Source organism: Anabrus simplex, chromosome 3 (genome assembly GCF_040414725.1).
Source record: "Anabrus simplex isolate iqAnaSimp1 chromosome 3, ASM4041472v1, whole genome shotgun sequence".
Lineage (NCBI taxonomy): Eukaryota > Metazoa > Arthropoda > Insecta > Orthoptera > Tettigoniidae > Anabrus > Anabrus simplex.
Genome location: NC_090267.1, coordinates 50,219,927 through 50,233,643, shown reverse-complemented (window position 1 = coordinate 50,233,643; position 13,717 = coordinate 50,219,927). Strand labels below are relative to the sequence as shown.

The following is a 13,717-nucleotide window of genomic DNA, read 5'->3' as shown; positions in this document are numbered from 1 at the left end:
GGTGAAGGTTAGGACTCCGATGCTCGTAGAGTCTACGTACTGCACAAGAACATGAACAGGTGAACGTACAGGGTGCTCGGAAACAACATGAACCCGATAATATGAACTTTGGAGGGTTGGTCATACTGATAAATAATTGAAAAAATATAATTCGATATCTCGCACTATACCCATTTTATCAGTTGCTCAATTTAGACGATCAGATCGCTTTGCGCTCTGTGTTACATTTTTTTGCTATTTGCTATAGGTCGCACCGACACAGATAGGTCTTATGGCTACGATGGGACAGGAAAGGCCTAGGAATGGGAACGAAGCGGCCTTGGCCTTAATTAAGTTACAGCACCAGCATTTGCCTGGTGTGAAAATGGGAAACCACGGAAAACCATCTTCAGAGTGCTGACAGTGGAGTTCGAACCCACTCTCTCCCGGATGCGAGTTCACAACTGCACGCTCCTAACCGCACGACCAACTTTCCCGGTTAAAGGGAATTGAGCCAACGGCACGTGGTGTTCCCTAGCGGTCACCCATCCAATTACTGATCACGCCCAAGGCTGCTTAACTGCGGTGATGGGACGAGAACCGGTGTATTCAACATGGTATGGCCGTTGGCGGCAGTGTTACTAAATCTGTACGTGACTTAAGAACGCCATGCCGAGAAATCATCATCATGCCAAACACAACGTTACTTTCAGCCAGTGTCACGGTAGCGCACTTGCTTTGGCGTGATCCTGTCAGCTTGGAGGTCTCTATTTAAGCCCCTCCACAGGCGAAATTTGTTTCCTTTCACTGGTGTTCTCATGCCAGTCTTAAGTCACGTACAGATTTAGCAAAACCGCATAGCAAAATCAATTTAAATTCGCCCTCGAAGTGATCTGATTGGCTAACTTCTGACTGGCAACGGTGTGAGATATCGAATTATTTCTTTCAAATTATTCATCAGTATGACCAACCCTCCAACGCTCATATATCTGGTTGACGTTGTTTCCGACCACCCAGTGTATTGTATGCAAATACAGCCTAGATAGGGTTACCGCTTCATCCCTGTGCAGTGTCTGTGCGTCTGGATGATGCAATAGCTCACCCAGTGATGTCTTGACCTCACCTAGTCTGCGATAAGCTTCCCTACAGCGTGATTGCTTCTTATGCAGCAGTAATTGATCAGTTTGGTGCTTTTCCTGGCTTCCAAATTAAGTGTTGAGCATTGTAATTTCGTGTGCTGGAGAATTATTGCGAATGAAGTCACAGTCAAACGAGGTGTGAGGCAAGATTGCATTCCATCCCTTCTCCTGTTCAACCTGTACTGCTATAAGGGGGCTGTCCATGATGTGGATAGTCGCATCAAAACGAATTGGGTGACGTTAAACACATCAAATATGCTGACGACACCGTCGTTATGGTCAATAGGGCGGGGAGCCTGCAGCACATCCTGTCGAAAGTGGTGGAGACATGTGGAAAACCTTGGTCTAAACTCGAACTTAAAGAAAACCAAATACATGGATGTGATCATGGGCTCTGTCTTAGATCCCGATCTGTGGGTCAGTGGAATTCCGATAAAGAGGGTAGAGAAAATCACGTCAAGGAGCAGTGGGACCCATTCTCCCTGAAGGGAGAGGTGGGCCTCTTAGACGGTGACGCCGTCTCTCACGCCAGGAGATTTGTATGGGAAAATAAGATGTGCGGAGAATGTGAGAGGGTTGGTGGCCGTGGCCTATACTAGGAACTGTCACGACATTCACCTTAGTGCAGGAGAATGGAAAACCACGGAAAACAATTCTCAGGACAGCCGACTGTTGGGACCAGCCCCTCTCCGTCTTCCGAATGCGGAGGAGTAGAGCCATGGTAGAGCCGTGGCCACCTGTCCTCTGCTCGGTTGGTCGGTTGGAGTGCACATTGAGAAGGCCTGGGCAGCATTTATAAGCCTCCGTTGAGTGCTCTGTATCAGAGAACTACCATTGCATTTCGGGTTAGGATCACACGGTGCTGTGTGTTTTCCGTCGTGGTGTATGCAGTCGAGTCCTGAACCATGGCAAAACCCACCATGTGAAGTGTGGGTCTACTGTGCGTTTTTTATGTCAGCTGAGTAGACAAAGCATGCAATGTGGAAGTGTTCACCAGAATGCACATCGCCTGACAAAAAAGTCAAGCACCCAGAAGGAGTGGTCCAGTATTATCCCATTTCGGTGCACATGTACACCATTGATGTGTGAGTAAATGATTTGATTTACAAGGATCTGTAATGTGTAGCTCGCCCACCGGGGTGCATTCGTTATGGCACCGTCCTGTTGTTGGTAAGTTGTTACCAGCCAACTGCTGTGAGTCAGACAGGAAAGGAAGACGTGCAGAGAGGATTGCGCACAGTACGAACCGCCCGCGATGCCTCACCGACGCGTTGGACAGCCTATCCACCAACTGACAGCATTTGGCAGAGGACTGCATAAGGCTGGTTGGTTGTATCGTGCAATTGCCAGGCATGTGGGCCATTCAGATGTCACAGTGGCTTGATGTTGGATTCAATGGTACATGAGGGCACCCAATCACGTCGTGCAGGTTCGGGTTGACCAAGAAACACCACCCCGAGAGAGGACCATCGTATGGTGCGCCAAGCATTGCGGGATCCCATAACATCGGCACCCGCCATCCGCGAACATATACTGGAGACTCTACAACATCCTGTGCGTTCTCGCACAGTGTCTCGACGACTCGCATCCGCCGGATTGGGGTCCTACCAGCCCATGCGTCGGTTGCCATTGACACCGTAACACCAACGTCTGCCTTTGGAGTGGTAACTTGCCAGGGATGCATGGACAGAGAACGACTGGCGTCGGATCATATTCAGTGATGAGTCCCGCTTCTTCATAATCTTCGATGACCATCGTGTGCGGGTTTGGCAGCGACGAGGGCAGAGGGCATATTGTGGAAAGACAAAAGGCATAATCCCTGGCATCATGGTGTGGGAAGCCATAGGCTATGCGTTCAGATCATCTCTAATAGTGCTTCGGCAGACTTTGACGGAACAGCGATACGTCACAGACATTCTGCGTCCGCACATCCTACCCCTTATGGCACAGCACCCTGCGACAGTGTTCCAACAAGATAATGCACGTCTACATACAACACGGGGTCTCTGGACTGCCTGGAGCATGTTGAGGTCCTCCCGTGGCCAGCAAGATCCTCGGACCTCTCCATCATTAAACACGTGCACCCAACGGCCTTGCCTCTTTCATCCCAAATTGTAATGAGTTCAATACAGGCACATGGTCTTTCAGCATATTTAGTTTCATGAAATAGAATTGTGTAGGGCTGTTAAGATCAATAAGCTCCCCTGCTTCGGATATACCAGGAGGCACCGGGAAATTTACACTCTCCTGTAAATAATTAATTAATAATTATACAGGGAAAGGTCGAGAGGAAGAGAGGTCCTGGGAGACCCCGTACGTCTTGGCTGAATGATGGTGGTGGTAATTACTCTATAGGCTACGTGCGCTACACTCTTGTGGCCACCGGTTGTATTAAATGTGGACTTGCAGCTTCATTTAGTTTAATGGAATCATGAATGTAAGGCGTAAGAAATTGCAGAAAGGAAAAGGAAGGGGAAGTTTCGTACTGTGTTGTGTTGTAGGGTGTTCCATTAGGCACAGAGATATACTACTGATGTGATATTCTATTCCTTTCCTAAGAGGATAACTGAGGCATGAAGGCGGTAAAAATGGATTCAAGCACTGAATCGTGAAAAGTTTTTTTGTCTTTTTTCACGCATTGACAGTAAAAGTACTTTAGACAGAAAATACGGATATACACAAAAGTATATTTTCTTCTTTCTTATAACCCAGATGGTTCACGTTGGGAACCAATACCACAGCCACACTCCTCAGTTGCATCCATCCTTCCTATCAGACCTCTCTTGGTCAACTCTTGTTCTTTACCGACCTCGACGGTATTGGGTATCAAGGCCTAGGGATCCGGTAATATTCACGCACTTCGTGGCCCCTTGTCTTTCTTTGGCCGATACCTTCATTTTTCGAAGTGTCGGATCCCTTCAATTTTTCTCTCTGATTGGTGCTGAATAGAAGATGGTTGCTTAGTTGTACTTCCTCTTCAAACAATAATCACCACCACTACCGCCACTATTGTTTTATTCGGCTTAGGTGCAATTGATACGTCGAAAGTTATCTTTTGTTAGAAAGGAGATAGGAACTGTACACTTCTATTATTTTCCTCGGGAAGACTCCTCTATTCGCTTTCCCTTTGAATACGGTATATTTTTCTGAGTCTTAGTAGCACTAGGTATACCCCAACTTTGTAGCAGACTAGTCTTGGAGAAGGAACATTCATTGTTGATATAATAACATATAATTTAAATGTGTTAACATAATCCTCCTTCTCCTGCAGGACAGGATCAGTCCCCACTAAAAACATTGCGCTGCGAATCAAATTAAACAAACTCGAATACAAATAATAATTGAAAGTTTCGTATTTACTTAGAATGGAATGGATAACAGATATATACACAATTATACAGTTACCTGGAGTCTTACTGTGTACGGTGGTAGTGTGGCAGAGGTTTGCCGTATCACATTTGCAGAAATATCTGATACATCATCTCTTCTCATTTCGATTCACATGTCCACTTACGCACAAATGTTCACCCTTAGAGAGCGATGGGAAGCCAAATATTTTACTTTTGATGAGTAGAAACTCTCATTCAGTGCTCAGATCCACAATTTTTTAATGTCACTCCGAAAATCCACAGTGGACGCAAGATACACATTTAATTCGCCTCGGTGACGCTGTATGGCGCCACTAGTACATCCCGAACGGTGCCTATATAACTCTAATAAGAGAGAAAAATTGAAGGGATCCGACACTTCGAAAAATAGAGGCATCGGGCAAAGAAAGAGAAGGATAACATAGGGCGTGAAAATGAAAGACTACGCAGGCCTCGAAAACCTAATACTGTCGGGGTCGGAAAATAACAAGAGTAGACCAAGAGAGGTCGGATATGATAGATGAAAGCGAGGAGCCTAGCAACAAGTAACCGGAAGCAATGCCAGGACACAGAACAGGGACTCGTGGTCACCAACACACGCTCTGAAATTGAGAGCCCTTGGGGCCTCTTTCAATCGCGTGGGTGCTTTTCTCCCACCCCCACCCACAGGAGCATCTTGGCCGGAGACCTGAGACAATGTTGTGGACAAACATACCATTTCGGTATTCAGCACAGCTAACAACAATACTACGGTAGCCAGAATGGTCGCCAACATCGGGTGATGGACACAGAACCAGAAGAAGAAGATTTTTAAAAGCAATTTGCACCGAAACTTTGACGATTCATGAGGCTAAATATGTAGAGAGTGATCCACAATATCATCAAACGCAACAACGCTTGTTTACAGGATGAGGGAGAGCTTTTTTAATACTTATGATAATGGGGTAAGTTTTGTTGATTTTCTATCAGTTTCTCAATCTGATTATCCATTCATCAACGTTGATGTGTTCTCCACGGGCGTCCGGGAACGGTGTGACGGCGATCGCGGGCTTCTTTAGCGACACGCGACACGCGACGCGCAGGAATGACGGCAACTCTTGTGGCACTCGCTCTGTAAATGGCGCTCATTAATATGCAGGTATTTACTGAATTTGCTAAAAACAAATAATAGGAACATGGTTCGTCATGTGAAGATTTGCGTTACGAAATTAGCGGATAGAAATTGAGTAACCGCTGCCTAAGTTTTATAGCGTTATAATGGAAATGAAGTAGTACAAATCTTATGTGGAATAACTTGTAGAGGAGAGATGAGTTCACCAGGGACCCACCATCCAGCCCCCAGAAGTACGTTTACTGTATTACAACCTACGGTATTGTAATTTACCACGCGCCATTCTTCATTGCTTAAGCACGCAGTAGCATTTCCATTGGCTGAGATACAATCGGATATGACGTCATTCCCAGCTATCAAGTCAAATGCATTTCGTTTCCAATCTGCGCACAATAAAATCACAACTAAATGGGATCTGTAACGAAACAGTGTACAATACAGAACAGCAATAATTTTATATGAACTTGCCTTAACGCAGCGGACGAAGCACACTCTCAGCATTGAAAAATATTCGTGCATCCTCGTGTCAGCGGGGAAGGACCTAACCAATATAGACCAATGGTTTTATCACTAGCTGGACCTAACCAGGCTTTGTCGCTAACCGATATAATACGGTATATTAATTCAGTTTTTCACCACTGACCAACATAGAATGCGCTTCTATCGCCCTACAGAATGCTAGAGGCTTCGCGGCCGTAACATGGGGGAGCGTATGCTCCCAGACTCCTTTGTTTGATCACAGTCCGATGGTTTTGTCACTAACCGGATCTAACCAATCCAGACCAATGATTTTTGTCACTAGCTGGATCTGACCAATGGCTTTGTCATTAGCGAGCATGATAAGTTCATAAGTTGGTAGCCTTGTACACAGCACGATCACGTCAACTACGAGAAGTCCACGTGAAAGAAAGAAATGACAGTACAATCACGCCTAGATGTTAGTGCTGAAAGAAGGCCGCAGATACTGAACTTATGCCAATTAGCAATGCAAAATGTGTGACGCCGTGTTACCTAGCAACCGTACCGGCTGTGATGTAAAGTACTGATGGATGGCCATGACTGAGAGATATATTATCAAAGGGGGGCGTTAGAGTACAGATGGTCGATGTGATCTTGCAGGCTGTGTTAATTAATAATGGCGTGTGGCCTCCGGAGAGGCCGGGTGCAGGTCTTTTGATTTGACTCCCGAAGGCGACCTGCGCGTTATGATGAGGACGGCACATACACCTAGTCACCGTGCTAGGGGAATTAGCCAATTATGGTTAAAATTCATCACCCTGGCAGGAATCGAACCCGGAACCCCTGTGACCAAAGACCAACACGCTAACCATTTAGCCATGGAGCTGGACGCAGGCTGTGATATAGAACATTATTTTGGATGACCATCACTGAGAGATATATTGTTAAATAGGGGCGTTAGAGTACAGATGGTTGATGTGATCTTGCAGATTGTGATGTGAAGTATTGTTGGATGGCCATGGCTGAGATACATATTTTCAAAGAGGGGCGTTAGAGTACAGATAGTCGATGTGATCTTGTAGACTGTGAGGTGAAGTATTGATTAATGTCTTGACTGAGAGACATATCGTCAAAGAGGGGTGTTAGAGTACAGATGGTCAATGTGATCTTGCAGGCTGTGAGGTGAAGTATTGATGGATGTCTTTATTGAGAGACATATTACCAAGGAGGGGCGTTAGAATACAGATTGTCGATGTGATCTTGCAGGCTGTTATATGAAGTATTGATGGATGGCCATGCATGAGGGACATATTATCAAAGTTCTCAAGGGATTATGGGACTGTAAGAATTGGAACAGTAGAAGTGGTAGTTCAATAATGTTGGGACATATTGTATTAGACCATATAATGAAGTGTAGAATGCGGACGTGACTTAAGATTTATTTTAAAATAGGAGCGCTTTGGAAGTACTATAAGTTATGAAAACTGATTTGAACGTAAGCAAAATTAGTCTTTCCTGTTATTATAGTGGAGTGAGTATGTGCCTCGCATTCAAACAAAATACTAACACAAAAACGTATAATTTATAACTTACACGGTGTTTAAAGACAGAAGACCTGTTCAATTGCAGAGTTCATCAATGCTATCGAGAATGTTCCACTTGAGCGAGTCATACTCCAACCTTCAGCATATTCGGATAAGATACTTCTATTTTTTACACTTTGCTTTACGTCGCACCAACACAGAATGTTCTTCTGGAGACGGTGGGATAGGAAATGACTAGTTGTCGGAAGGAAGCGACCGTGACCTTAATTAAAGTACAGCCTAAGCATTTGCCTGGTATGTAAGCGGGAAACCACGGAAAACCATCTTCAGGATTCGAACTCACTATCTCCCGAATTAAAGTTCTTAGTTACGTGACCCAAACCGCGCAGCTACTTGCTCGGAGTATTCAGAGACTTCCGCGACCTTTATGGATATCTTTAATCTGGTAACATCTTTTCGAATGGCCTTCTTTCTTTACTTCTTCTCCCAGTTTTCCAGTGTGGACAATACGTATTGACTAGAATCAGTTTTACGGCCACATGCCCTTCCTGATGCCATCGCTATTTGCATATTTCTGTAGTGGTTGGTAGTGTGTTGTAATGTGTGTAGAAGAAGAAATGTATGTAAAGACGCTCACAAACACCCAGTCCACTAGCCATAGTTAAAATCCCTGACCCAGCTGGGAATCGAACCCGGGGCCTTATGAACCGAAGACCACTAATGTGACTATTTGTACAAGGAACCGGACATCATTAATATAATGTTTGATTCCTTAACTTACTAATTTACATCCTCTTCATGGGCAAGCTATTAAGCTTCTTCCGACCTCAGAATGCAATCCTCCTGTGGGTGGTGGAGTTAGAATAACACCCACGTTATCGCCTGCCTGTCGCAAGAGGTGAATAAAAGGGGCTGTCTACTCGGGAGCATAGGTTGGCGAACAAGGGGTCCATAGCTGAGTCCTGACATTCCAACCAACCAACCAACCAACCAACCAACCAACCAACCAACCAACCAACCAACCAACCAACCAACCAACCAACCAACCAACCAACCAACCAACCAACCAACCAACCAACCAACCAACCAACCAACCAACCAACCAACCAACCAACCAACCAACCAACCAACCAACCAACCAACCAACCAACCAACCAACCAACCAACCAACCAACCAACCAACCAACCAACCAACCAACCAACCAACCAACCAACCAACCAACCAACCAACCAACCAACCAACCAACCAACCAACCAACCAACCAACCAACCAACCAACCAACCAACCAACCAACCAACCAACCAACCAACCAACCAACCAACCAACCAACCAACCAACCAACCAACCAACCAACCAACCAACCAACCAACCAACCAACCAACCAACCAACCAACCAACCAACCAACCAACCAACCAACCAACCAACCAACCAACCAACCAACCAACCAACCAACCAACCAACCAACCAACCAACCAACCAACCAACCAACCAACCAACCAACCAACCAACCAACCAACCAACCAACCAACCAACCAACCAACCAACCAACCAACCAACCAACCAACCAACCAACCAACCAACCAACCAACCAACCAACCAACCAACCAACCAACCAACCAACCAACCAACCAACCAACCAACCAACCAACCAACCAACCAACCAACCAACCAACCAACCAACCAACCAACCAACCAACCAACCAACCAACCAACCAACCAACCAACCAACCAACCAACCAACCAACCAACCAACCAACCAACCAACCAACCAACCAACCAACCAACCAACCAACCAACCAACCAACCAACCAACCAACCAACCAACCAACCAACCAACCAACCAACCAACCAACCAACCAACCAACCAACCAACCAACCAACCAACCAACCAACCAACCAACCAACCAACCAACCAACCAACCAACCAACCAACCAACCAACCAACCAACCAACCAACCAACCAACCAACCAACCAACCAACCAATAAATAAATAAATAAATAAACCTGGCTGGTCACTGCTGATACGAAAGGCTAATTAATTATTACTGTATACAGCCCGAGAATGTTTCAAATAATGGGGTAAGTTTTGAAAATAGTACGCCATGTAAGTTCTATCGCAATTGCTCTAATTCTACCAGAATGGTAGGCCTATCAATATGTTGGGCGTACACACGCCACGGGTCAGAATTTACATTCAAAATTAGGTATGAAGCAAATAAAGTAATTCTCATGTTTTTGATCTTCACACAACTTTTACCCTAAAGATTGGAAGGCAACTTTTTTTGGTGTATATACAACTTACGTGTCTGGTGGGGACAAATGTCCACTTGTGTCGCCACTTAGAACGCGTTGAAGGTATGGATAGCCACTCGGCGTGGAGGACAAGTTGCGGGCTTAGCGCCTAGTCATTCCAGTGCCACGACACCTGTTATCGCTGCTGTAGAGCGGGTGGTGGCCTCCCCGGGCTGAAAATTCCTGCTGTGTGTATTGTAATGCGAATGGACTTACTGTACGTCCCCACTAGATACTGTACATAATAGAAGAGAGAGGCAGCAAGATAACAAGTTGCCGGCTTTACTCCTAGCCATTCCAGTGCAACGACACGTGTTATCGCTGCTGTAGAGCGGATTGTGGAAATGCGGTGGACAGGTCAATTGCGATCCAGTCCATTTGACCTCCCGAATCTAGGATATCTGCTATATCTTACTAGAATCCTACAAGTCGAGCTTTCAGTGGAGTAACCTTTCCTAAACCAGAACTGCCTTCTATCCAAACAGTTATTCATTTCGCAAACATATATAATCATAAGTAATGCTTTCCAAAAGCTTACATGTCACTATCAGCCATATTCAATCGTTTTTGCGATGTGGCCTCTTTAAGTCCGAAGCAAGGTAGGTTTACATGAGGTCTCTCCATCTGGGACGATCTTGAGAAATGTTCTGCTGATTGATCCCAGTAATCTTCCGGATGTCTTTAGCCCATCTGTCCGATGGACTTCCCTTTGGTCTCAGATGATCTTTCGGACTACACTCAAGCACAAGCTTTGTCCAACTACCATCAGTTCTCCGAGCAACATGGCCTGCCCACTGTCATTTTAGGGTAGCCACCCTTTCTAAAATGTCACTGACCTTTGTGATTGACCTGATGTAATATGCTCTCTTCCTGTCTTTCTTCGTGAAGCCTAGCAGAAACCGTTCCATACCTCTTTGGGCTGCTCAGAAGTTTTGCTTAACAAACTCGCTCATTGTCCAGGTTTCATAACCGTAAGTCAGTACAGGAAGAACACTCTGGTCAAAGACTATCTTCGTTAGGTGAGTTGGCATGTTGAATTTGAAGATTGAAGAATTTCTTCCGTAGGCTTTCCATCCTAGTTTGATACGTCGGAAGATTTACGGTATTAAGTCCCCTTTCATGTTTAAAAGCTGGCCAAGATAGACATACTCATTGACCTGTTCTAGTGTGGAGTTTCCCACGTGTAGCTTTCTTGCTGGGGCCCATTTGTTGAGTATTACTTTGATAATAGAAAGGTTCATTTATAGTCGCACTTTTTGACAGGCTGAGACAAGATCTTGTATTAGAGTTTGTAGTTCATCGATGTCGTTAGCCTAAAGTGTAATGTCGTCTGCAAACCTTAAGTTGTTCAGTTTTTCCCATTGATTTTGATTCCTGTACCTTGCCAGTTGATTTTTGACATGGCCATTTCTTCCCTATCAGTAATTCGGCCGTTGTCCCCATCTAATGCAATTAATTGCTTCTTGCCGATCTGTAGCTTCCTTTTAGCAGATTTTAAACTTGTTTTTTCGGATAAGAAAGTTCTTAGAGTATCTTCATTGAATTTATTTAAGCCGGTTTTAATTCTCTTTCTTATGGTTTTGCACAGCTCAGAGTAATGTATTTTGTCACAATCAGACTGAATTTTCATTTCTCTCCTCTTCTTTGTTAGGTTCCTGGTATCGTCACTGAGTTTCTTATCCCGAATGTTATTCTTTTTCAATCCTCCAATTACTTCAGCAGTATCCAGTAGCATTTTTGCCAAATTTTCACCAGTTGTTTCATGTAGGCTTTGTTAAAGGACTTGATGTAATTTCTCTTTATTTTCTTCTAGATGTTTAAGATTTATTTATTTCTTTTTCACCCGCACTAGTTAAAGTCGATGTTCCTTAATGTATAACTCGGCTCTAGCCCTTACTAATCGGTGGTCACTACCAGTATTGAATCTATTTAGGACTGATATGTCTTAGTGATTTGTAGAATATTACAGAGAACAAAATCGATCTCATTCGTGAATTCAAAATTGGGACTTCTCCATCTCCATTTACGCTGTGGGTGTTTCTTAAAGAATGTATTCATTATACGCATGTTGGTGTATTCGGCAAACTGGACCAATTCTCTCATCTATCCCATGGTTTCCAATAAATGTTTCACCAGCCTTACAGGTTCCAACCTTCGCATTGAAGCCACCCATTACTATTTGAAAGTAACAACCACAAGATTCATGTAGACTCTTATAAAGGGATTCTAACTTCTCGTATGAATGGCTTGATGTGGGGGCTTATACTTGCAAAATGTGCATTTTGTGTATCTTAGAGAGTTTTAGAACTAATCGCGCTATTCTACTTGAAGTACCTTCCAATAGAGAGACCTTGTTTACGAGGTATCGATTGATTAGGAACCCTACTCCATTAAGCCCTCCTTCTGGTTCACCACAGTTGTGTTGTCAAGGCTGCTTCACAGGTTAGTGCCCTGGCCTTTGCTACTGTCGATAATCAACACCTGATCAGTGAAGGTGGTAGCCTAAGCTTTAGCCAATTAAATTCCTTAGCAAACGTCTGGTTTTGTGGCTAAATGGATAGAATGATTGCTTTTGGTCCGATGGCTCCGGTTGAATTCTCAGAATCAACGCCTTCGTACTGTTAATTTTCCGTACTTGGGTATTGGGTGTTTATGACGTCTTCGGCATTCGTTTCATCCTTATTAGGTCACCACCAAGCCTATACAGATACCATGCATTATGATTATAATTGTTATTATTAATTAAAATTTTTACAGCAATACCAGCGGTTGTTACCATCGTTCACTAGTTTATTATCTTCCTCGGGAGATCAGTGGTTGTGTCCGATCCATGATTACATGTTCGATTCCAATGAAGAAAGGAGAAATTGAGAGAATGCATTTCATTTGAGCAGATCTAGCTATAAAAAGAAAATTAGATTACTCCTATAACAGCAGCCGTATAGTGTCTTCCTACAAGGATGTAGAAGTAAACGGGAGTGAAATACCATCACCCTTTTATCTATATAATTATGTCAGTATATGTCCTTTCACGAGAGTTTAATCCTGATGTAAATATGGTATGTCCACGCCTCCGGCAAAGAAAGAGTAGTGATTCGCTGAGCGTGTTGTACCGCCCTCTACCTCTCGTGTTTGGACGTACAGGGCTACGCATCACATACGACAACAGTGCGAAGATCAGAACTTCTGAATAAACGACTAAACCTGGATTATGTTCACTTAGTTTATTGAAAATATTCATAATGCACTGCCTACGGTCACTTCTGAGCGGTTTTCCTCTTTTTTGCTTCACTAAACGCGATGGTCCTACCTCTTGCTCCATTGAATACTGACACTGACTGCTGCTGCAAGATGCAACACCTTATCTTCACGCTGTACAGCTTGGGACTTTCCCTCTCTACGAGAACACTTCCTGTAATACACCACGCCTTGTGCCTTCATTTCTCGTTATTTAATCACTAATTTATTAAAACAAGAACATATATATATACCGGTATATATGACAACCATTTGATTACGTACTCTTCCAAACTCTCTAAGGGCCGGTATTATAATAGAGGTTTAAACTGTTGGTTCAGTTTAAACTTCGGTTTACCTGTTAGTCGTGTATTATACAACTTAATCTTAAGTTTAACTAGAGATTAATTTTACTGCCACTCATCTACCGTTTAAACTGAAGTTTAAGAATACATAACCTTACAACATGGCAGAATGAATGGATCTCGAAGATATTTTTGAGGTGTTTGATGAAATAGTAAGCGATGACGAAGAAGTGGTTCAAATTATTGAACGACCACGGGAACTACCGAGGTTTTCCGATCA

At 44.0% G+C, this 13,717-nt stretch overlaps 1 pseudogene; it reads right to left on the bottom strand.

The window, feature by feature from the left end:
* Positions 1–491: 491 nt before the first annotated feature.
* On the bottom strand, positions 492–610 carry LOC136867568 (5S ribosomal RNA; annotated as a pseudogene).
* Positions 611–13,717: the final 13,107 nt, after the last annotated feature.